This window comes from Acanthochromis polyacanthus, chromosome 2 (genome assembly GCF_021347895.1).
Source record: "Acanthochromis polyacanthus isolate Apoly-LR-REF ecotype Palm Island chromosome 2, KAUST_Apoly_ChrSc, whole genome shotgun sequence".
Classification (NCBI taxonomy): domain Eukaryota; kingdom Metazoa; phylum Chordata; class Actinopteri; family Pomacentridae; genus Acanthochromis; species Acanthochromis polyacanthus.
This window is the reverse complement of record NC_067114.1, coordinates 8,905,117-8,931,708: the sequence shown is the minus strand read 5'-3', so window position 1 is coordinate 8,931,708 and position 26,592 is coordinate 8,905,117. Positions and strand designations below refer to the sequence as shown.

Here is a 26,592-nt window from a genome sequence, read left to right as displayed (position 1 = left end):
TCATCCAAATCACACAGATGATACTGTCTGTCCTCCTCTGGGACTGAATGAAGCGTCCAGTTTGCACAGCCAACGGCCGGACGCCAGATTTGAACTGAGCACAAACAGACCTCTGAGCTCTGCCCAGGTTCACGGTGACATATTGCTCAGGATGGTAAGTTACTAATGACACAGTATGTTCTCAGTTTGCTCACTATTTCTTCTGACTATTTTACTTATTAAACACTATGATAATCTAAATATTTCCTCGAACTTCCTTGCCCATGGACAGTTATTTAAGCAATCCCAGTAAAAGATTTGTTTAATAAGTCTGTTGTGAGCCAATAAACACAACATGTCGCCCTTTATCTTGATGTCACATGCTTCCCGGATCGCCATGTAATGACAATTTTATGGGACATTTTATTCTTATTGTTTCACTGTTGCACAAGTACAAGATGTGGGTGTATATTTAATATATTTAAATGTAGTGTCATCGGCAGCTTCTCAGGGCTTAACCTTATTTAGAAAAAGCCACTCTGAGCCCTACAAGGAGAAGTGAGATTTTTAAGGCAAAGCTTAAATGTAGCACCTCTCTGAGAACTGAAAAGCACAAACTGACTCTTTGATATCTGTTTTTATATAAATAAAATGCATGATCTGATTGATTTACCGGCCCCGATGATCGTGTTCAGTCTCTGCCAGAAGAACTAATTCAACAACAAACCGACTGCAAAATCCACAAGTCTAACAGCACGTACTCTTGTTTCACACCAAAAGGAAACCAGTCTGTTCTATAAAGAGCTTCCACAGCATTATGAAATACCCCATCAACGCTGAATTTCAGTAGACTGAAGAAGGTCAGGATTTCAGCTGTCAATAGCCTTTTGAATATAGAGAAAACAACAAAAGTAGATCGCCCCGCTCTAAACCTGCAGAACGTACTTGGTTTGTCTAACTGACCTTTCAAAGTTCACAACAATGTTTCATTTAGAATATCTGTGCATTTTCTAAGCATTGTACAGCGCATTCTCTCACATTTTACGTCTTTATTCATTGTGTTGAGAGACTGAAAGCCCATCGACTGTGACGCGGTTACACCAGTAGACCTCATGGAAAAGGGAGCTGGGCTACGTCATAATCAGCTGATAAATTTAATCAAAGTTTATGTACATTGTTAGTACTGACTGCATTTACTCGAGCTGGAATAAGCAATTACTGCTGAATGGCATTAGGATTCTAAACTGAGGTGAACTTCAAGTGATTTTGCAGAGTTGCATTACAGAATTTGTGTTTGTGTTTTTCTCAGGGCAAAATGTCACAGTGTTTTTTCTAAAGCTCTTAATGTGCAACAGTGCTGGTCTTTTCTCTATAAAACTTTCAAGTGCAATAACACAAATGTAGCACTGTCACTGTATAAATTTAAGTGCAATTCTTCACACCATGGCTGCACTTGGGTACATTACTCATCATGTTTTATCTGTACGTACACACTACCAGTCAAAAGTTTGGACAGACCTTCTCATTCAATGTTTTTTCTTTATTTTTGCTACTATTTACTTTGTACATTCTCACTGAAGGCATCAAAACTATGAATGGACACGTGGGATTATGTAGTAAACAAAAAAGTGTGAATTAAGTCAAAACATGGACCATCATTTATTTTTCAACAGGACAATGATCCCCAACACACCTCCAGGCTGTGTAAGGACTATCTGACCAAGAAGGAGAGTGATGGAGTGATGGAGTGATGGAGTGATGGAGTGATGGAGTGCTACGTCAGATGAGCTGGTCTCCACAGTCACCTGACCTAAACCAACCCAGATGGTCTGGGATGAGATGGACCACAGAGTGAAGGCAAAAGGGCAACCCGGTCTCACGGGGATTCGTGAAACTGTCACGTAAGTTTTAGTTTCGGTTTCGTGTGCACCAACACGATTTCGTCATGTTTTTCGTGCCGCTCACCACGAAATGTTTTTCGCTGTGGTAATCACATCTGAAAGTGGTTTATACCGGCGGATTCATGGCGATCTAAGCTGTCCATCGGCGTATACTGCTTGTGTGATCGCGTTTGCGGCCGCCGGCCGCCGGACATTCTTGAAATTCCTATGCAAATTGGTAAGTGTACCACCGGCTTATGGTTAGGTTATGGTTATGGTTATGGTTAGGATTATGGTTAGGGTTATGTTTAGGGACGATGTCATGCAAAATATAGCATTGGATTCGCCGCGGTTTTACATTAAAAATATAATATACACATTCTTTTGAAATACGTTCTGAGTGGCACGAAAAGTCCGCCGTTTAAAATACATTGGTGTGCATTTCCTGGTGAGCGGCACGAAAAACATGACGAAATCGTGTTGGTGCGCACGAAGCCGAAACAAAAATTTACGTGACAGTTTCACGAATCCTCGTGAGATCGGGCTGAAAAGGGCCAACGAGTGCTCAGCATCTCTGGGACCTCCTTCAAGACTGTTGGAAAACCATTTCAGGTGACTCCCTCATGAAGCTCATGGAGAGAATGCAAAGAAACAGCGAAACAGTAATCAAAGCAAAGGGTGGTTATTTTAAAGAATCTAAAATATAAAACATGTTTTGACTTATTTTACACTATTTTGTTTACTACATAATTCCATAAGTGTCCATTCATAGTTTTGCTGCCTTCAGTGAGATTCTACAATGCAAACAGTCATGAAAATAAAGAAAAAACATTGAATGAGAAGGTCTGTCCAAACTTTTGACTGGTAGCGTACATATGTTTATTACTATGTTTTATTTGTATCTAGCTGCTGTAATGGGAGTTTCTCTGATAACACATTAATAAAGTTTATCTTTTGAGACTCAGAATTTAGTCTTGCGTTGGGTTTTTGATGGTAATAGTCAAAAAATGTGCTTCTAGGAAAAAAAAAAGTTACATATTTTCCAAAATTCTGGTGAAATATATGCAAGGAATTTTGGAATTCTAAAGATGCCCAGCAGCAGTGTTTTGGATTACCACAAGTCAAAAGCACAAACAGATCGAAATAAAGGACTTGTATGGTTCCATGTGAGAACATCCCTCATTCTGGGAGTTTAACACAGTGATTTATTTATCTGTTAGCCATGAAGAGGTGGGTAAATTTTAGAAGAAGAAAAAATAAAAACAGCATCGCTTTGAAAGGGAAAGCCATCGTGATGTGAAAAGACTGATCTGATTTGTTCAAATGGTGGATCGCACATATGAGCAGCACAGTATAAGTGAAGTAAATTGTTGCAGTTGACTGTTGAATTTTAATGAGTTCTTCAGTGAGCAAGCTGCTCCCGTAGAGCAAAAACTTGTTCACTGCGTGTCTGCTCTGGACCCACAACTCTCTCTGCCCTCTAATGATGAGAAGTGCAGAGGATGTTTAAAAAACCAAGCTGTGCCAAGTGAACCCACATAAAATATGTGGGTTCACTTGGCATAATTCACACCACTGTATGAGCAACCCATCCGAATAACATTACTTTCAGTTAAGTGACAGAATGTGTTGTTTTATCAGCATATGTCCGACAGAACCAGATACGCAGCTTTAATATGAACACATCAGGTTATGCAAGAATTTCAAATAAAGGCTCCACTCAGGTTGCAGGTGTTTTTAGGTATTTTTTAGTTACGCTGGACGATTACACTTCTGTTTACGTTGCAGTTGAGTGAATCTATGATGGAAAATAAAGTATCAGAGCAAAGTCTACACACAGGTAAAGCAGAAAGCATAGATTCATTGTCCTAATAGGTGCAACCAAACTAACAAGAGAGAGATGAGGTTGTCAGCGACGTACAATCTACCCACACAGACCAATCAGGATAAACAAGAGAATACACCAATGTGGATGGGCAGCAGGTTTAATAAGGGACGTGGGATTGAGGATTCATCCAGTGAGTCCTTTGGACACACAGCAGCACAGTCATTAGCATCGTTGCTCATAGCAAGAAGGTCCTGGGTCCTGTGTAGAGTTTGCATGTTGTCCCCATGGCAACATAGGTTTCAGTTCAACTAGACTTGAGGTTCAGTTGCTTGTTGGTGTGAATGTGGATTTATTTTGTAGGTAATTTTGATTACTAGCACACTCCCACTGCATCGACCTGCTGTTTGGTGTGTCATCACCCCCTGCAGCAAAACCCTTGAATTTTTTATGTTAATTTTTAATAAAGTAGCCTGTGATGGCATTTTGACCCACACTGACTGCTGGCCTCTTTAATGAACATTATCAGTGTTTTTATATGGGACATATTTCAATGCCACATTTGCAAAAATTGCAAAGAAATCACACTAACTTAACAGCAGTGGTCGAGGTAATTACTGCAATAAAATAAAATTAGAGACACAGATAAAGCACCGACACTGGGACACCTCCTGTGTAACTTTGCTCACTTTAAAGCCCCCTTAAACAAAAAGACAATAAATCATCGATACATACAATATGTTCACTGTCTTTTGGTGTATTCCAATGTTGTATAGCTACTAACAAACAACCTGGAGGTCCACCTGTTGCCACGACTACCTGGCTCTGCTGTATCTGTGGGCTGCCTCAGGAGTGCTGGGACCTGCTGCTGTCCCAGGTGGTCAGGTGGCATTTGTTCAGCAAAGACGTAAATATGACGGTGTTATTATGTGAGCTACACTCTCAGTGTCAGATCTGAATGCTCCTATTGATGCTACTGAAAAATATGCACACAGGTGCACATGTTCACAAAATGGAAAGCAATATTTATTATATTTGATTGTTTTTTACGAGCTCTGCTGTATGTATCTCCCATTGAAGCTCTTGTTATTTTTTGTATTTTTGCATGTGCAAGACAGACAATTAAGAGCAGCAATGAAAGAAAGAACTTGACAGACAAGCACCACTGAAGTATTTACCAAACAGTGCATGTTGGGACATTTTCCCAGGCACACATGAGAAAAATGCAGCAGAAAAAGAGAGAGGAATGAAATGATGAGTTTTCAAACTCCATATAGTATTTGATTTGATCTTAACGTAATAATCAGACAGCTGCTGATATTGCAAAACACTCCATTCCAACTGTAAAACTTTTCAAACACCCGGGTCAATATATGACTTTTTGTAACATAGTTGACATTTTTGCTTTGATAGGCCTAAAATCAACATGGCCGCCTATAACCAAACACCACATGGCATTTTTAGAGGGTCTTTTGAAGTCGATGGGATATATCTTGACTACATTTTTATCAAAAGTAAAAAAAAATTAAAAATTTAATATTTTTTAAGTTCATTATGATCAAGTCTTTTTTTTTTTAAATCCATAATTATTTATTATAGAAAAAATCATTTAAAAAAAGTGACTGCATATCACTAAAATGTCAACTAAATAACTGTCTGAATTTAGTAACAACCACCTTCTAATTAGCTAAACAATAAAAAATGAGCTTATTCAAAAAAAGTTTTGATTGTGTTCCTTTTATGTTCAGATGATCATGACAGATACTTCTTTTTGGCAATTTATCAAATTTTATATGGAAAATAACTAATTGTATCTGTGTCTGAGAAATCACTCACAACTAAGTTACTCATTAAAAAAACACCTCTCAAGGAAGTGTGTTAATTCCAGATCACATGACCTGCTCCACATGATGTCATTTCCTCCTGAAGAACAGACTGGCAAGACTCCAAGGCTTTCTGAGTTATTTAATATAAAGACGTGGATTTATCGCATGCCAACAGGTTGACCACAATATCTTTATAAATAACTTTCAATTTCGGTTTTACTAAATTGTATATAAAATATTTTAGAAGAATCTTTCTCTAAAAATGCCATGTGGTGTTTGGTTATAGGCAGCCATGTTGATTTTATGCCTGAAAACAGCAAAAATGTCAACTATGATACAAAAGTCCCACAATTATATATTGACCTGGCTGTTACAGCAACATTATTTGCATATGTGCTTTTCATCAGTACAGTTGTGGTGTATTCTGACCAAACACACTGTTCAGCTTCATTTCAAAGTCAAAACCTCTATGTGTTGCCTCCGTCATACGATCAAGCTTGTGAAAGGTAATGTATCTGTGTTAGTCCACAAACATCAGTGTTAATGAGCAATTTCCCATGAAGAAGTATAACAGGGTTATTTCTTAACATTACTGGAAAAAAAAAAAGAGACACCTGCAGAGGAGTGAGATGTTTTTGTACTTGTTTGTACTCTGTCTCGTTTCAAGTTATTGACAATCACTTCTATTATATTCCTGGAAGAAGGAAATCTGGGAAATAAGTGGTGTTGTTTCCTGTGTTTAACTGGAGATTTTCTTGTTCCACCAAAGTCTTGAAAGAGGTGCTGAACGGCTGGTTAGGGTGGATGTTTTTGGAGCGACATATTACATTTGAATAACAGCTAAAGTTAGACATCAAAGTTACAGAATAATCAGCGTCACTCCGTCTCTTCACGCTCAGATATTTTCCAGCTGCCTCCTTCACAACTCACTGAACCTTTTCTCTCAATCTCATCTTTTGGTACTTCTGTCCGTCACTCAGCACCTAGACTCATGCGTCATCCTCCTTTTCTTTGAAAGTCAGCTCACAGGCACTGCATGTCGTGATGACATTTCATGCTCACATACTGGATACGTAATTAATTAGAATTCAGATGTTTTCACGCTATTTTTACTCCTATAAGTCAGCAACGTTTTATCAATAATGAAAAAAACTATGATATTCAGCTTGGAGTTGCATAACAGCCAGATTTAACGTGGTTCATATCAATTTACAAACAGCTGCTACATGCAGGTCCCTGTGAACACTGGCTGCACGGATAAGAAATTCACCATAAAGTGTTCTGGCTGCTTTAAAATGAGCAAGCACCACCTTATAATAAGTGTAAGAAATCTGGTTTGGCTCATTGGGGTGGTGGTAAGTTAGCTACTGAACAGGAAAAAGAAACAAAATTCAAGGACAAAGTAGGAGTTTTTTACCCTGAAATGTGCAGGCTGAGTGAGAAGGAGGCTCTCACCTGGACAAGAGAGCTGCTGCCGTCATAATGATGCTGTTCTTATTTAACCTTATTTCAGACCTTTTCAGTCAGAAACAATGAAAAACAAAAAAATCCTTAAAATTGTCATTGTGCATGCCTGATGAATGAAGAGAAGCTTGAGTTCTTTTGCACTGATTATAATTTTATAGTATATTGTAAAAGAGTGAGACACAACCTAAGATATTTTAGTTTTGGCTAAATGGTTTTTAAAATATTAGAATTAAATGAATCACATTTCTGCACAAGCATAGCTGTGTTATACTCAAAGTTTGTTTCTAGGGCATATAGTTCTTGTGCAGTTTCACCAAAAATGGTTGAAAGAAACTTAGACACTCGTGGGGTTGATTGTGACAGGCAGATGGTTATTTAAGACCATAACTAAAACTTGCTAGAAAATTATTTTGAAAACCATTTATTCAATACAAATGGATCCTCTATGTGGATTTTCCCATAACTGATCGATATCTACACATCTCTTTGCCAATTTATTTATTTATTGGATAGGGACAGTGCGCATTAATCAGTCCCCCCAGAAATGCAACCGTCTACGCAAATTCAACCAGTCTCCGTGAATTTTGCGCGACCTTGCAGTTTTGTCCAATCACCGCAACTTTTCCATTATTTTGGTCAGTCTCCCATGAGTTCCACCAATCATAGCAGCCCCCAGCGCAAATGCAATGCACATATGTCACCGAATTCACTTCCTTGTTTATGGTTTGAAGATGTAGACATGTGCAATACTAATGTCTCTCATTTACCAACAAAATTACTGCTAAAGACCGTGAAACACAATTCCCTGATGTTCTTCAAGTAAGCGGAGGTAAACTGTTTTGCACCCATGCGATCTTGTGGTGTAATACAAGCAAAAATCATCAATTTAGAAACAATCTTTTTCTGCCATGAAACATATTAGGAGAATGGTGAAACGAGCGGACCACAGACCAGACAAATCACTGTGACAGAAACTGTTGCATCCAGATCTGATAGAGCTCTGAAAGAATGAAGGGAACTTAGATTAATTAATTGACGTGACAAGCTGTGAGCGTGTGTGTGTGAGTATGTGTGTGTCAGGATGTGAAATTAACTTTATAGGCCACTGACAGATACGTCCAAATGTGATTCATTCAATAGTAAATCATCATTTTGTGGCTTAAATCTACCAACCACTTCATGTTCAAATAGTATCTGGCTGCAGCTAATTTCCCACTGTGGTGTACCAGCTTGTGTTGGAGCATGTTAAAGAAGCAGTTTCTGAATAAATATTGTCAATTAAAATGTTGAAACGTGTTCTAAAAGCTGAAAAAATGCAACTTGTTAATAATCGTCACCGTCTCCCGCAATTCCATCACAACAAATACGCTTAAAACATCGGAACTTACATCGCAAAGTTTTTTAGAAAAGCTGCTGTGAATTCATCCTGGAAGGACTGATTAATGAACATCTATTTAGACAGCAATAGACGTAAATAGCAACAATGCTAATTTGCATCCACAGTCCCTAGGTATGTAAAAAAAAAAAAAAAAAAACTTAACAGTGAAACTTCGGACAATTGGTCACAATAAAAGCACATTACAACAAGTACACAAAGAAAGCACAACAGTGAAACATACAACATTTCATCTATCATTAATGGAAAGATCGATACATAGATGATAGACACATATAAATATTATCTATCCATCTATCTCTTTCCACCCATTATAAATGATGGATACATTGGTATGTCTGGACATCTTTCTGTGTGGATGGACCAGGCGTAAACTAACCGTGACGTCACCTGTTGGTTTCAATGCCGAGAAAATGAAGCCCGGATTTTGCTACTTCCTGGTCGCCGTTTTGGATTTTTTTGGAGCCAGTGACGTAAAAAGCGTCATCAAACAGACTGGACCGGAGAGCAACTCGGGGCAGGATTGGCTGAGGACTCTCTTATCCCGCCCACATTTTACTGCAGAGGCTTCTGTTGCTGTCTATCAAGTATAGCCACGCCCCCTTGCTCTGTCAACTTTGACGATTTATTTAAAATTCAGTATTGATTTATTTTAAGATCGGCCACCTGATCTCTCATTTTGATCATGAAAACTAACGGGAAAAAATCCTGAGCTGTAGAAAATCCGTCTATCAAATTTTATTTTTTCCAAAAATGAATTGGGGTCTATGGAGAAAAAGCTTTTTGGAGCCAACCCTAGCGGACGGCGTGATATTGCAAGTTTTTGATACTTCCGGGTTGGCTTCAATTCTGGAGCCAGATGCTATGTCCACTGTATATACAGTCTATAGGATGGACAGGTATGGTATCCATACAGATCTATTTATCATCTATCATCATCTATTGGTCTAGTATTGATTGATATTTAACTGGAGGGACTGATGGCTGTAGACTGAAGAAGTTTATGCACAGTAGATCCTGGATCCAAATGTCAAAATAGAAGAATATTGAAAAGAAACGACGTATTCAATGGCGGATTAATACACTTTGTCCACGAGGCTGGCAACACATCGTGTGTTTAAAAAGGGTCAGAAACCACACAACATTATCTGAGAGACAAAAGCTTGAAAGAGTTCAATCTAAAACAAAGGTAAGAATCAGTTGAGTCAACCTTCACTTTGAGGATCATCACTGGTGACCAGATGTGGCTCTGTGGCTCCAACTCAAAGACCAAACAGCAGCCATCACAGTGGAAGAGCCCACAGTCTTCAAACTCAAGTGTATCAGGTCTGTATCACAACAAAGATCATGCTGGTCATTTTGATGGTATATCTTGGCATCAAGACAGAGTTCTATTGTAGGATCCTGAAGCATCTAACAGGATTTAAGGGCTTTATTTGGGCATTTGCAGAAACAAAAATCAGTGCAAATAACTCCTTTGCTCACTGTTTCTCAAGCAAGTGCCATGATTAACCTGTTTACAGAATTCTGATTGCAGCTCGCAGACCTTTTTCACAAGAAACATTTTGATGTGTCATAGCAGAAGAGGCACAGCAAGTTTATTTATACGACACGTTGTCATACACAGGAGTTATTCAAGGTGCTTTACAGGCAAATGTAAGAAATGAAGTGAAATAAAAATGTCATTGAAAAAATAAATTATAAAAAAAAACAGCACAGATGAGTTGAATCAAACGTATGCAGATTTATAAAATAATTAACAATCATTGACTAAAACAGCTTTAAAAGGCAAAGAATGAGAAAAATAAAAGCAAGCAAGAGATAAAGGCAAATGCAATAAAATAATAAATAAAGGAAATAAAATGAAGTGAATGAAAGTGCAGATAAATTTAGACCAAATTGCGTTAAAGGAGTGAAAAACCCACTGCAGTTACAAGTGTGTTTTTTCCTGTATAACAAATTCAAATGTCTGTTGTGAAAATTGTCTATAGAAATGTGCAATCAGACTCTTTACTATTTTTTTCCCTCCATTAAACACAGCTTACATTTAATTAAATAAGCCCATAAATATTGAAGGACATTTCGGCGTGTCATAGAAGTAAAAAGTACAGTTGTTACTTTTAACAACAGGGTCAATATATAATTGCGGGACTTTCTGTAACTTAGTTGACATTTTTGCTGTTTTCAGGCATAAAATCAACATGGCCGCCTATAACCAAACACCACATGGCATTTTTACAGAAAGATTCTTCTAAATATTATGTACATAATTGAGTACAGTTGAATTTGAAAGCTATTTATAAGGATATTGTAGTAAACCTGTTGACATGCGATAAATCCACACTTGACTCATACACTACTTTATATTAAATAAGTCAGAAAGCCTTGCCAGTTTTTTCTACAGGAGGAAATGACATCATGTGGAGCAGGTCATGTGATCTGGAGTTAACACACTTCCTTGAGAGGTGTTTTGTAATGGGGAACTTAGTGGAAAGTGATTTCTTGGACACAGATACAATTAACTGTTTTCCATATAAAATTTGACATATTGCCAAAAAGGAAATATCTGTCACGATTATCTCAACTTACAAAATAGAACACAATCAAAACATTTTTGAATAAGCTCATTTTGTTATTGTTTAGGTAAATAGAAGGTGGTTGTTATTAAATTTAGATGATTATTTAGTTGACATTTTAGTGATATCCAGTCATTTTTATTAATAAGTGATTGTTTCCATAATAAACAATGATGGAATTTTTGAAAACATGATTATAATGAAGATAAAAAACATTAGTTCTTTTACTGTTAATTAAAATATATGCAAGATATATTCCATGGACTTCAAAAGTCTCTCAATTACATATTGACCCAATAATGCTGCTGTTTGCTATGACAGTGGCCCATCATTAACAAAACCAGGACCCTGAAACTAAACCAACTAAATGTAAATCAGTCATCATTTGGTTAATTTATTTACACCTATGTTATACCTTACTTGCTTAAAAATTGGCAATTTTTAAATGATATTGAGGTATATCTCCTTACATTCTTTGAAATAAGAGATACAGTTTTCTTAAATCCATGTAGTTTAAGGTGCAGCTTTATTGTCTGTGTACAGATTAACGAATGGGCGCTCTGAGTGATTTCCAAATTTGTGTTTTGAGTTTTAGTTGTCAGTGAAATATAAAAATAGTCTTTTATAAAGCGGAACAGCTGAGGGGTCTCTTCGAACATATTTGAATTCTTCACTTGAATAACAGGAGCGGGAAAAGGTGGAGTGTTATGAATGAAAATACCACACTGTCTAAACTGTGTCGCGTCACACCCAAACAATGTCACTAGACGCCTCTGGCAGTGAAAATACAGTCAGCTATTAAATGGCTCCATATTTAACATTACATTTATTGTAATGTTTGGGAATAAAGACCTCGGGCTGCAGAGTAAACACAGGCATGGAAAGCACTCCTGTCATGATGGTATTTGCTGGGATATGGAAGGAACGCAACAAGTCTGGCTCATCAATCAGGGCGAGGTATATAAGCGTGTCGAGCTGCGTACAGAAGGAAACATTTTCACTGACATTTACGTTCATGTAATCCTAAACGAGTCCGGCTGTTTTTGTTAACACAGAACATGAGAGCGGGTCCGGCCCAGACTACTGATTAAGGAAAGGCATCCTTGGAGTGGAAAGTGATCTATGTATGGAGCACATCTGCTCATTTCAAAGGTTACCGGTCATCATGATGTTAAACATTTCAAGGAGGACTATTAATGAGGTGTTCGGGGAGGTAACACTCCTTTTGCTTTCCAACAATTTAGAAGCTGTACTCGAGAGTCAAAAAAAAAAAAAAACTGTTTCCAAATTCAGTGTTATTCACAATGATATCTTTCATTCCTTGTCTTCCTTTCTGCTTGTGTTTTCTTTCTGTCCCTGCCTTCCTCCTCCCCTCAGTGTTATTCTCACCTCCAGCTCCCAAAACTGCAGCCTGGCTGACTCATCACTGGCCTTGCTATTAGGCTCCTGCCAACACTCACTGATTAAATCATAAAGGAAGAGAAAAATGAGGGTTATTGAGCATACTGGGCCCTATGCATGTGCCAGTGATAAATAAAGAGAATACAGTAAACAAGACGATAAAACCGATGCAGGCAGCAGCTAGCAGTGTGTTTAAAGCATATCTGGAAAGTTGAATTCTCTCATGTCTGAGTACTATATAACATGAATAATAGATGTACGCAGAGTGGACAGCAGATGTGGATGTTAATTTTGGCTGCATTGATTTAATGGTGATCACAGACATGATGAGTTCTGCACTTAAAGCTGCACTATTCAATTTCTGACCACTAGAGGGCAGAAGAAACCCCAAAACAGACACAGCCCAAGTATATTGTAAATTTGGCTAGTGTTGCTGACTTTTATTGGATAATTACACAGACAGCAAATACTGAACACTATTATTAATCAATCAAAGTTTTATTCCTGGCTTAAATCCTCAAATTTAGACAATAAATGCATTTTCTGAGCGGATGTTCTTATTGGTGGGGCTAGCAACATTATTTTTCTGTGTATGTATGATAACAAACATGGTTAAAGTGGTTAGAATTTATGCTTTTATATCAGTAATGGATAAAACGACAGTGTCTCATACTCACAGATGAAGAGAGATAAACGTAGAGAGAATTGTCATCTGAATCAACCAACTTTTACAGAGATTTCTAGCGACTTTCAGCTCATCGTTGTGCCGTCTTTATAACTTTGTAGCATTCTTGTTTTGCTTGGCACCAATTCCCACACAGATAAAGTTAGAAACTCGCTGGTTAGCAGAGTTCAGATTGAAAAGAAAAAAGAAAACGTTTCTCTGCAGTTCCTAAATGTTTATTAAGTAACATTTTGCCAACCAGTTTGTCTTGTTAACTAAAAAAACTAAGCAATTTCCTGTCAGTTTGACCTCATTGTGTTCACAGTTTGCTTCCATTGCCCTCAAGTGGTGAGAAAAATCAGTTACTACATGATTAATGATTCATGCCTCAAAATATAATTAACACTTAGTATTACGTGTGTGTGAGAATCTACTTGGGAAGAAAACTAATTCTGGTTCTGGAGAAACAACACTGAGAGTCGGTGGAATGTGAAATGAAGAGGAGTCTGTCAAGGTGAAGTGTGACGTTTTATTGATCCATCCATCCACCTCAACCTCATGCTTGGGACACCTTTGTAACTCTAGTATGACCTGATTTCTTCCTTTGCTCCTTTCATAATAATAATAAGGGACTTATGTACTGTTCACATGGGATTAGAATTACCAGGGGATTTCTGGCAATTTGTGAATCATCCTCCCATGTCTATGTTTCCTGCAGTGCATTGTAACTTGATAAGCGAAGTCTGCATTTTACTTAAATTTACTGACATTACAGCCCAGATATGGTGTCAAATCTGTGCACGTTTGATGGGTCACAGATGTGACACCTGCTCTGTCCAACCGACAGTGTCGCCAGGACGACGTAATTTGTGCTTTCCAAAACCCTTAGGCCTATATGTCACTGTTAAAAGACTATGTGTTAAGAACGCTATTGTTAGGGTCTTGTTAGGTTTAGGCACAAAAAACACTTGGGTAGGTTCATGGAAAGTTTGTGGTTGGGGGTAAAATGATCACTTTTAACATGGTATGTAGTTGTCATGGCAACAGTAAATATGTCAAAGCAGCAATGTGACTTGAGAATGGTGGGCAGCGTTGTCGGGATAATGGGCCATCAGAGAGTTTGTACTAAGCCTGTTCAAAGACAGGCCTAGAAAAATGTATCTTATCGCATGTTGCTACGCACGTCATCCATCTCAATATCCTCCAAAATTTCAATCTTCTTGTTCATCTGATTTTGCCATTTCTGCAAATGGTCCATAGGCCTGTTGTGTATAGACCTACTCCAGCATTTGCACCTAAAATGCTGTCAATAATTTCCACCGCAGCGTCCATAATTTAACCGGGAAAGAGGCAGAAAACAGGACATGGTAAGTAATTTGTGGTGGAATTCTTACTTTACAAAATACAGACATGGCGCATTCGCAAAGGATTAAGATCACAGACATCCTCCACAGTTTTTAAAAATCACCATCGGCCCTGAGGTAATACTAATCCTGTGTGAATAAGGCTTTAGTTGCTTAAATATCAAAATCTCTGCATGTCTTTTCTGAGCACTAGATGAATTTCAATTCATTTAAACTCCGGTTTGGTCTCCACCAACTCATCTCATATTCAGCTCACAATCCACAGCCTTGGCTTGTATCTCATGTTTAAAAACTCCACAGGAGGTCTCAAAATAACATGAAATTGCCATTCTGAGGAGGTTATATTTGGTGAGGAGTTTTGGAGGCTTGTGACGGCAGTGCGACGTAAATCGAGGGTGTGTCTACAGTGATTTGCGCAGACAACGGTAGTGCTTTGATTCTGGGAACACCTCTGGCTTTTCATATCTTTGTGTCTCTGTTATAATCTGAGTAACATAATAAACAGTCCCAAAATAGCAGCTCCTATACGTTTCCAGGTATTTCTGTAACACGGATCCGACTGCCTGCTTCGTTTACAGGATTCAGAAATATTAGTTCTCATTTCATCTGCATGATCTGATCAGCATATTTTTCTTTATGACATCCGAATCCCTTTGTCGTATAAACAGATATTCAGAAGCAGTTTACAATCAATTTGTCGCCGCTCTCCACCTTTTTTGCATCGGCCTCTCCATTTCATTATAAGGTGTGTGCAGTAAAGCAATCCTGTAGTCCGACGATGAGAGCAGCTCCCTGTAATAAGGCAGGGGGGGGATGAGTCATCAGCAGAATTGAGGTTTGGAAATAAGGAATGTGGAGTCTGTGGCCTCTGGCTGAGATGAAAACCTCTGGTTCTGAGAAACAGACACACTCCTGTGCAAGGTGACCCACAAAGATGGCTGGATCCCTTGTTGCATCTCATTTAGCGGCTATTGTAATAACTCCTCACCAACAGAACGATTCTCTTTTGTAATGAATAAAGGTGTGAAAACTGCAGTTGTAATGTTTTGAATGAAGAACTGAACTTCAGAACACAGTCTACGAACATTAGTCAGCTTAAATCAAGCATAATCACATTTTTATTGTCCATTAGTATGTCAGATATGTTGTGTACTTATTAGTTGTTGTTTTTTTTCTTTACAACTTCCAGCAGAGACATACAGACTTGCAGTGTACTGGCAAATACAGAAAAGGACTACAACCAAGACACGTTCTTTTAAAGTCATATTAAATTACATGAGCTTTACCATCCCCAGACAAGTTTATAAAGACAGCAAATATTTCATTAGACTAGCTATGCTTTTTAAATTTACTTCACTAAACCATCTTACATCTTCTGTAACATTATATTTCTTTAAAATAGTGAGTAGTTTGTCTGCATGACATTCCAAAAATCACTTCTGTAGGGTTTTCTTAATTGAGGAATAAATTGCTGTATGTAATCATTTCTTTCAAACTTTACTGCCATAAAATTGTCACAACTAAAGGCTCCATGTCTAAACAACCATACCGATACATGTTTTGGCACTATAAATGATACAAAAAGCACTTCTGGCCCTAAGGTTTTCTGCATAAGAGGACGCGGCCTTCAAACGATCCTGTTTGCAACCTTGTGAGCATTCTGTGCTAAACGGATGGAGAGTGAAGAAGTGGATTATGTACCAGGATTTATTTGAGAGGTTGTGTATGAATGTGTTTTTTTTTCCCGTGAGAATTTGTCACCATTGCAACTTATTTTTGCCTGAGCTCAAGGTGACTGTAGCCTCGGTTTTCCATCAATGATAAAACTACATTTTTTCGCAGCCTCTTTTCAAGTCTGCAGGAGTGTGTGATGGTACTCAAAAGATGATCACTTCATGAAGGCTGAGCAACTTAATGTTTTAGAGGAAAATGGAATAAATTCACATTTAGAAACAGAGTGGTCAAGAGATGTCAGGACTCGCTTGTAGTTTCAAAAAGCTGATTGCCATTTTGGTAGAAATATAATTTTACCTCTCACATACCTGAAGGAAATAATTCAGCTCTGTTTTATCGCAGAATGCCAGTAAAATTTGGCCTGTGTGATGAAAAATGGGTAAATATAGTAGATATTCTTTAATTAAATAACTGTATAAATCACCAATTCAGTTGTTGTTACTGTGTGACGTTTACAGAGACACATTGGATTTCATTTTGAATAAATATAGAATTTAACCAGTTTTGCATTTGACCTAATTGCCAGCAATAACTGCTAGTGTGCCTTTTTTGGTGTTGTTTTTTTTCCTTTTACTTTTTTTTTGTCAAGAGCAATTACTCTTAACAGTCTCAAGATAAATTATTCGTGTTACTTTTTAATTCCATTAACTGTGTTGGTGTGATTTGAACAAAGAATATTAGGAAATGTGGCATACAGATTGAAAGATGCAGTTCCTGACTGGATTAAAGGATGTTCTATGCCTAAAATCAATAAAAAATAGTGACCCAAATCTTTAAGGCTGCAGTGTAAGAATTTGTCGGCCTAAAACTGAGATTTGAAAGTTGAAAGTTTTTCCTTTGCTGCTTTGTGAGTCTGGAGCCTCGCTTAGTAAAAGGTGGTAAAAGGAGAATACGCACGCACTTCAACTCGAACAGCTAATGAAACATTATTGTGCAGGGACATACCAGTTCTCTGACAAAAGTCGCTCCACTGATTATCTCTGTGGCGTGATTTCAGTCTCTATGCATGTCTGTGTTCCGTCATTCAGTGACGTTTGCTGCCAACGCGCAGCCTGGCGAATATAAATAAAAGCGAAGTGGCTCTTTTTGTTCGTCACCCTTGAAGAATGCATAGTATTTGCAGTATTTCCCCAAATGAACACGGTCCAAGTGGTGTATACGTCACTTATAAGAAGAGGGGGAAATGATAAATGACGAGGAGCCGGGGGTTTGCCCTCCAACCTTCCAACACGATGCTTCGCGATTAAGGTAATGTCATAGTGCTTTACCATGAGGACAGCGGGGCTGGTGAGTCATAGGTCAGCGGTGGGTGTAAGGTGAGAACATCGGAAAGCCTCAGGCGTTTAGGGAGATAATGAGGCCTCGCGCATCTCCCAAGTGCCCGACGGTAAGAGTTATTACTTCCTCTCCTCCTGTAGCTACAAGCTCTTTTTTTCATTCACAGTCTTGCTACAACTGCTCCGGTCGCATATACAAAGACACGTTTCCCATTGCATGTACAACGTATACACATAACCAGCTATCCAGGTCAAAGCAAAGTGTGTTTCACAAGTTGCCCTTCCGTCTGGTCGTTTCCCCAGCTTCTTCTGATGCAAACAGTATAGTGGAAGAAAAACAACCAGCCATGTGTCCTGCCAATTGAACATAGACGCCCAGTCAGTTCATACGTCACTACTCTTACGCAACAGACATTCAAAACCACCTTTGTAATGAAGCGATCCTTTAAAGGTGTCAATACACCGCCCACTGTTGCTCCACTGTGCATGTTAACTGTGTTTTTGACCCCACTCAATAAAAATCAAGCTGTTTTCTTTTATCTTATTTGCACATCCATGTGGTGTTTTTTATATGCTAGACGACACATCATGAGTAAAATAAGCAATCAGTGTGATGGCTGAGCTAATTTAAAGCTGCAGTGTAGCAACGATTCCAAAATCTAGATTCAGATGACCAGGATTTCATACATAGCAAACCTAAGAACCCGATCTGTCAACTCACAGGTGGAGCTTTCCGTGTCCTTATATTACTTTGGAATCAGCTTCAGATTCTAACACGTACAGCTGAATTACTCCAATATTGCAGCTTGCCACTATGAAGTGCAGACTAGTTTCATAGCATTTGGGTTTTTTTTTGTTTGTTTTTTTCTAATTTGTCTGCCTTTATTCTCATTGTTAAACTCCACAAAAAAGGTGATAAACAGTTTATGAGATTGATGCATATTTTAGTCTTGTAGCCAAATATTTTTACAGCATTTGAGCAGAGCTGTAGGTGAGCTGGTGTCATAGAGCTGCAGCGGTGGGGTGGAAAGAGAAGCAGGAACTTCACTGATGGGGACACTCTAAAGTCTACATTGGTGTAGATTTAGATCTAAACCAGTTTAAGGCAGAAAAATACATTTAAATGTGTACTTTTTGAACACAGAGATGTGTTCTTGGGGGTTTCATGAATGCCTGGAGAGGAACTTTTAGTCAGCTGTCTTTCTGAATCTCATTTTACAGTGTTTAGCAGTGCTTTAGTAGTCTTTTCAGTGTTTTTTCCAGTGATTTGTCATCCAGGTCAGTAATGTTTTGTGTTTTAGTATGTTGTGAAGAAAACTTATGGCAAGAAAATGTGCAAATTAAAGTTGTGATTTTATGTGTTGTTATGGGATGTGAACAATGTGGATTAGATGGCACTTTTAAGGATTATACCGTTGGCTGTTTGTGTATGGATCATTACTTTCATCTTGATGTTCACTGTAGAGTGGTTTGACTTTCAAACACACGTAATTCAATTCAAAATGATCTCACTTCATTAAAACTGGCAGAAAAAAAACCCTCAAAGGAAATAATTGCAGCAGTTGTAGGATGAGCTCACAGTCCCAGGAGGGTGGGGTGTATATAGCTGCCATCCAGTAAGACTTACCTGCAAAAGAAGTTACCGGAAAACATTAGGAAGACGTCAGGCCTACTGTTTTATTGTAGTCAGTTAGGCCATTGAACATGCTCCACTATAATGTGTCATTTTGACGCATGTGACGTGACATATTTACTTAAGACTCATTCAGAAATATGTTTCTCACAGCTAAAATATGTAAACTGCCATTTGCTGTTGGCTTTGACTCCTGCAGTTCATAGCAGGTTTCACTATTTACATTTTTCTGTGGCATCAAATTGCAGTAGACTTAACAAAACAGTGATGAATATGGAGCAGAGCTCTTCCTTTGTTCTACAAAAGGAAACAGGTTCTGATCTCTTAAATATCTGAGGCGCTATTACATGGGCTCAGAGGAATTTAAACGTTTACAGGCTCCGTCTTGTAACTGTCAAAATGCTAAGTGTTGAGGGTCACTGTCATCACTGTTTGGAATACCTGCTCTGCCATCACTGTATCCTCTTGTGTTTATGGAGTTACATGAAAAAAAGTCAAATGGGAAAAGTTGTTGAAGTGGATTAACTGATTATAACATGTCTGCAGAATAATTTTCAGTCATTTGATTTACTGAATAAATGTTTTGGTTCTGTAATACTAAAACTGAAGACTGAGACTGGTGAAAGTGTTTTTACAGTTTGTAAAATCAAATGCTTTTCTGCACTTAAATCCTGTCTGTTCCCCTGAGGGTAAAACAACTGTCAGACTCAGATCTAAAGCTAGTTCTCATATCAACAAAAGGGAAGGTGTTTGGTAGCAGTTTATTATAAAATCCAGCTTCAAATCCAGGCATCTAATGCTTTCTTCAATCTTTTGGGTGGTGTGTTTGGTGGTGAATGAAGACAAAACAGAGCTTGATCCTCACTGGGGGGCTGTGCTGTGGCTGCAGAAGTAAAATCAACAGAATGGAAATAAGATTAATTCTATTTCTTTATTTGGTAAATTTCAGCATGTATGATGATGGGTTAGTGACAGGTCAAAGAATATGATGGGTGGGGGTGGACCGACAGTCCAGTGGTGGATAGTCAGCTTACATTTACCATCAGATAGGCATCTAACTGATCCCAAATTCATTCTGCACTATGGCACCTACTCCAAACCTAACAGAGTCATAAAGAATTGCAGAATTTTCAATGGGAAGAAGAATAAGATATCCTGCCACAGATGGTTTAATGCACACAGAGACCAAATCTGTACATCATGGAATCAGTCTGGATTTACGAGGAGACAAGACACTGAGGCAGCCAAGTTCATAGAAGAAGTGAGGCAGGTTTTCTAATATTCTTGGCCTACCTGTCGAAAAAAAACTGTTTGTATTTGTTTCAGGGGACACTGGTGCTTCAATGGCAAATAATTTTCACACAGAATGGAGGGAGAACTGCTGACCTGGACGACAAAAAGGGCACTTTCTCAGGTGGGGATATGGTTGGCCTGGAGTTGCTGAAGGCTCTGTTGGCCTGTTTTGGTTGGAGACTGGACAGTGTGCTCCAATTACTGGGGTATCACATTACTTACCCTATATGGAAAAGTTCATTCCAGGATGCTTGACAGAAACCTCTAATCTACTGTCAAACCTTGGATTCTGGAAGAGCAATGTAGATTTCATCCTGGCTGTGGAACAATGGACCAGCTCTACTCTGGGGAATTGCTGAGGGCTTAATGGGATTTTGACCATCCAGTTCACATGTGTTTTGTAGACGTGGAGAAGGTCTACAACCACGTATCTCTGGGAAACCTGTGGTGGGTACTGTAGGGGTAGGTTGCACCAGGGTAATTATTACGATCTATCTGGTCCTTGTACAACTGAACCAGGAGCTGTGTTCACATTCTCAGCATAATGTCAGTCTGTGCTGATCTTTATCAAACTTGCCCTGTGTCTCCACTGTTTATGATATTAATGGACCTAATCTTAAGGTATAGCTGGAGTGGGAGGGATGGTCAGTTTTGAAAACCTCAGAGTTGCATCTTTGCTTTTTGCAGATGACATGGTTCTGTTTGCTTCATCAAGCTGAGGCCTTAAGGGCACACTGGGGAACTCTGGAGCCAAGTGTGAAGATGAGATCAGCACCTCCAAGTCTGAGGCCATGCTGAGGGGGGAGCTGCTACCTCAAGCAAAGGAGTTCGAGAATCTTGGGTTCTTGTTCACAAGTGATTACAAAGTGGAGGGTGAGATGGCTTATATGGATTGTAGAAGTAATATAGGCACTGGACCAAAGAATTTTGGTGAAAAGGAAGTTGAGCAGGGGCTGCACAGCGTAGTAAGTGGTTAGCAACCCCCCACCCCCCACCCCCGCGACCCTAGTGAGGATAAAGCGGTGCATAGAAAATGGATGGATGGATGGAAGCTGAGCAGCAAGGCAAAGCTCTTGATTTACTACCTGATCTGCATTCCAACCCTCACCTGTGGTCATTAGTTCTTGGTAGCATCCAAAACAATAACACTGCACATACAAGGAGCCAAAATAATGTTCTTCTGTAGGGTAGCTCGGCTCAGTGTCTTTGCCCCTTCACGTTGAAAGGAACCAGCTGAGGTGATTTGGACATCTGATACAGATGCCTCCTGAGTGCCTTCCTTTGGAGACTTTTCAGGCATGTGTAACTAAGAGGAGATCCTGAGGTAGACCCAGAACTCATTTGAGGGATGGCATATCTCATCTGGCCTGGGAACACCATTGAATCTACCACAAGGACAAGTGTTGATGTGGAGAGGAAAGTCTGGAATGACTTGCATAGTCTGCTACCACCATGACCCAACCTCAAAGAACTGGAAGAAGATGAACGGATGAACATTTTATTCTGTTTAGTGCAGTGTGCATAAAGCTAAGTGCTAAATAAAATGATTTGCTTTGTTTTTTATAGCATCCTCACTTCATTTTTAGTTTTCTAAAACATCTGCATGTTCTGCATATCTGGAGGCAGATGTGTCTTGTTCAACAGTTGTCTGGACAGAAGTCAACAATTAAGTGTCTGGATTACGTCTCCCTGTCTTCATGTTTTGTTCTCCGTTTTGTCCAGTTGAGAATTCCTCTTAAACAGGACATTACACGTTCACAGTGGTGCTTCCATACTAAAGTCCTGAAGGATGTTTCCTTCAAGAGTGAAGCTTTAGCAGATCATTAGTGGAATCAGGTTGAGGGTCACATATTTGTGCTTTAGGAAGGTATGAGCACATCTCTGTGTGTTTTTTTTTTTTTTTTTTGCAGAGCAAATCCTCAGGAGCTGGACAGTAGAGATGAGAAGAAGTGCAGACAAGAAATTTGATGGGGAAAGAAAGAGTACTAGATGTTTTAACTCAACTTTTTGCATTCTTTTCAAACACATTCAGCGCTCTGGTTGTGATAAAATGCCTAGACTAAGGATTAACAGTACTGTACATTCTTGTTTTAAAGCTGGTCAAAGAAGAATAAAGGAGCAGAACTAGTCTCAGATAGCTTTTTCAGGGCCAGTTGCAAATGAAGATCCAGCACCAGTGATAGCCATGGCCAGATTCAGACAACTACACAGCAGATTGTAGTTATTCTCTAATTCCAGTAGTTTCTGCTTTGTTGTGCTCCTCACTGATGTTTAATCACAACAATTCAAGGCCTGCTCAACTTTTTATGTGAAAAATTTGAGTTGAGTGTCATTAATTCACTCACTGATTCAAAGTTTAAGTATTTCTATTTGGGTCTAAGTTCCATTTTGCTCATTCTTTATGATACTTTCTCCCATGGACATATTCTAACATACATAATGCATCCAAGCTTGTGTTTTTATGTATTCTTTCCTTTAAATGCATGCTCTCAGTGAAGGAAACAACAGACGTGCTCTGTTCATAATGAAGATGATCAAACTCCTAATATCTCCCTGCAATTTAAAGCATATTTTGTATATTTATTTGCATGTTGTTCTGTCAAACAAAGGTTTCTTAAAAGTGTGGGTAAAATTTTTTTTAAAAAAGTCAATCTTACATATAGTAACACAATGTAGAACTTTGCTTGTAAAAGTGTATTTTGGAATTTCATTTAAAACTGAATTCCTTTAACAAGTCACTACATAATTTATAGGTAAGATCTTGAATGTAAACCCTTAGTAATATATTTTGTTTTAATGTCATTATTCAAATATAAATTTGTGCTTCACCTCATCAATAGTAATATCAATAAAATTATTAATAACTGATTGATATTAACCACTGACCATTGGCATATTTCAGCATCTGTAATTAAAATTTGATTTTATGCTGTGAAAACAAATCTGACATGCTGATTGTATGATTTTAAAATGACATTGTGAGTGGACAAGTCTGTCCTGTGGTGTGAAATAAAACCTTCACTGATCTGCTCGGATCTCTTTCTGCCTCTGCCTGGTCACTGCTCCAGCTTGACCACTTATCATTTAATTCAACATTTAATCGTATGTACAATAATATTTTCTTTAATTAGGCGGTTCCTCATTATTGGTCCACAGCTATCCCTCCTCTCATTGAAGACATTTGTTTTGGTGGTAATAAAAAGTCAGTCTGTTAATGTGCCCTCCTACCATTCTAGACTATGACTCATATCTAAGCCTCACTGCAGAGAGTTATATGTGATGTGAATACTTATCAAGGCAACAATTCTAAACTTGTTTCCACACTTCAGCCTCGTAGTAAATCAGCAGGACGGGAGCACATAATGCATGCTTTTAGTATGTACAGCTGTGCACAGTGCTACACTATGTAGATTTTTTTTTGAAAGAAAAGAAAATGTTTATTATCGTTTATTGTTTTGTGAATTTCTCTCTAAATATCCATTTAGATGTTGCTTTCAGTCTTAAAATTGTGCATTCACATAATTGCTTTTGCATTGTAGGATCACTAATAGAATATAAAACACAACATGTTTATACTGTGTGTTGCTTGTTTACTAGGAAACATTTTGCACATTTTTTTTTAAAGCCTGAAAGTTGCCCTGTTATGGAGTGCATTTTGAGAGGGGAGGGGGAACGCTAACTGACCAACTGAAATAACTGTTGTTTGACGTCATGGCTTTATTTTTAGAAGGTAATATATGGGTGTGGAAGTGCCTTTTCATGTTAGAATCGAAATACAAACACGTAACGTACACATTGACGTGCCCGTGAGCACACAGGCAGACAATCGTGTGTGTGTCTGTGTGTAGATGAGAGTTGTTCTCCTAATCCCAGAAAAAATTTATATTCACACCTGCTGATGAGCTGTATTTGTTTGCACGTGTACCAGTCTGCAGCAGCACAAAGGGACTGCTGTGTTTATGTGCGGAAGCCAAATGGAAACAGCGTAAGACTTAAAAAATCTGGGGAAATTGCATCAGACATGGAAGGATTTCAGATTTGTTTTCGTCTCTCACCTGTAATATCCTCACAGTGGGGGAAAGTATTTACCGGGATTATCCTGTTGACTCCTGGTTTTCTACTGACATCCAGATCTTTCAGCTCACATGGACATGTGCAAAATCCAACATGCTGAAAAAAAACAAAAAAAACAAAAAAAAACAGTCACGTCAAGCAATGTGTGCAGCAAGAATCACTAAACAATGTATTTGAAGGACGGTTGGAGGGAAATGTGTTGCTGTCTGACTTTGAAGTTAATATTGGACAAATGTATTTGTACAGAGCTTTTCAAAACAACGGATGCAGAAGTCTTCACAGAGTGAAATTAAATATAAAAATAGATGACACACACAGCATACAGATCAATAGGACTGGGTCTCAAACCACTGGCTTTCCAGATTTACTTTTGTTTATCTGTTCTCGATTTTCTTTGTTGTTGCTGAATGTATTTTTCTCAAAGTCAGGTCCCCAGAATGTTCAACAACAAAAAAGAAAACATTCCTCTTTATGATTTTAATTAACAAAATTTATTAAATAAACTCAGCGATGCTATTTTATTAAACATAAAATAAAAACCCTGAAAACTTGCGAGCTCTTGGGGATTTCATCTTTCCTTTTGTTGCTCAATTAAGTAGAAATGGGAAATTATAATATGATACATTAAAGTGGTGCCTCAGACACAGAACAACAGAGTCTTATGAACAAAAGCATTTGTTTTGTGCCAGATTATATTTTACTTGCAAAGCGAAATTAAAGTTATCATTTGTGATATTTGCTTTGCCCTATTTATTCACTCTAATTACTCTGTTACACCTTCTGTCAAAAGTATTTCTGTTGTCCTTCTTTGCAGTACGTATTATCTCAAACACAGCCAACAAATTAAAAGTAATAAATTTATAGATTTGACTCACAGGATTTGACTGTGGCCATCAGTTCTTCTTGGTTTATATTTTCTACAGTTAAATCATTTAGCATATTATTAACTAAAAACATTGAATGACTTTAAGAGCATTTCACAAAAATAAGTTACATCATGAGGTCCAAACTGTTTGTATGTGTTCAAATGAATACATTAAGCTTTTAATAAATAAATGCAATGAATTAAATGTTGTTTTATTTGCCAGAGTCAGCTTTGGAAAACAAGTAAGAGTTAAATTGTTTTCTTCAGCTCTGACATCAGCTGATGCTCAGAGCTGATGAAATCTTACTGTTCATGTCCAGTATGGAAGGCCAGGAGTGCCAATATAAAAAGGGAAATGTAATTTGCAGTTTGTGTCGTGAATGATGGACACATGTCACATTCATATTGAAAAATTTTGCAATCTTATACTAATTTTCAAATGAATTCAGTATGCTTCTAAGCAATGGGGTGATTGAGGGGACACAGAAGCTCTCAACTTCTCAAAATAAGTAAAGCTAAAAACAGCCTACATAAAATATTCAGTTGTGATTTGCCATGTTTAGCCGGGGCCCTTTTAATACTTAAGCAAAGCTTTTGTCTCTGAATGAAAACAGTTTAAACCAATCAAGCCAATAGTTCTACATTACAGCCTCCAGTTTTTGCAGCAAGTAGGTTGCAAAAGTGAATTCAAATACTGCATATTAAATATAATTCAGTTAAAAAAACATTAGCATCTTTGCCAATTCACTCAACAAATTTCATCGTTATGTCAGAACTGATTACGTGGAACTCATTGGGAAGCAGAGCAGATAAATGCGTTGTCACACGGCGCTATAAGACGGCTTTGTTTACATTCTCCGGTTGTACACCACCTTAGATTGTGCTACATTTGCTAACTTTTTTGCATTTCAATATGGCTCCCAAGTGTGAGTCAGACTCTTCTGATGGCAGTGCATCGAAGAAAAGGACAGCCGTCTCCATGGAAGTGAAATTAGAGAAAATAAAACGCTTGGAACAGGGCGAAACACCAACGAACATCGGTCAAGTTGTAAAAACAGTGCAACGTATTGTAGCAACCCTCAGTGATGAACAAGTGAGATTTTATCACATCCTCTGGTCATTTATTGAACCTTCACACAGGATACTGTGGGCCATAGCCAAAGACAAAATAACTTTACATTTTTTTAAAAAAAACAGTAACTGAGCTCCAGAATTAGCCGCCATCCCCAGCTCTCTCTCACTGGACACACATTAACTAGTGACTCTTAGGCAATCAGAGGTGAGCTAACACAACATGGCACGTTCACTGACATTAGGTAAATATCTAACTGATCAATA

At 38.2% G+C, this 26,592-nt stretch overlaps 1 protein-coding gene across 1 annotated transcript in view; it reads right to left on the bottom strand.

Moving 5' to 3' along the window:
* The window catches only part of lgr4 (leucine-rich repeat containing G protein-coupled receptor 4), a 77,051-nt gene extending 52,625 nt beyond the window's left edge, over window positions 1-24,426 (bottom strand). Inside the window, exon 1 of the mRNA XM_051959944.1 lies at window positions 24,371-24,426. The gene's annotated coding sequence lies outside the window, so the exon portion shown is untranslated. The remainder of the gene's footprint in view (window positions 1-24,370) is intronic.
* Window positions 24,427-26,592: the final 2,166 nt, after the last annotated feature.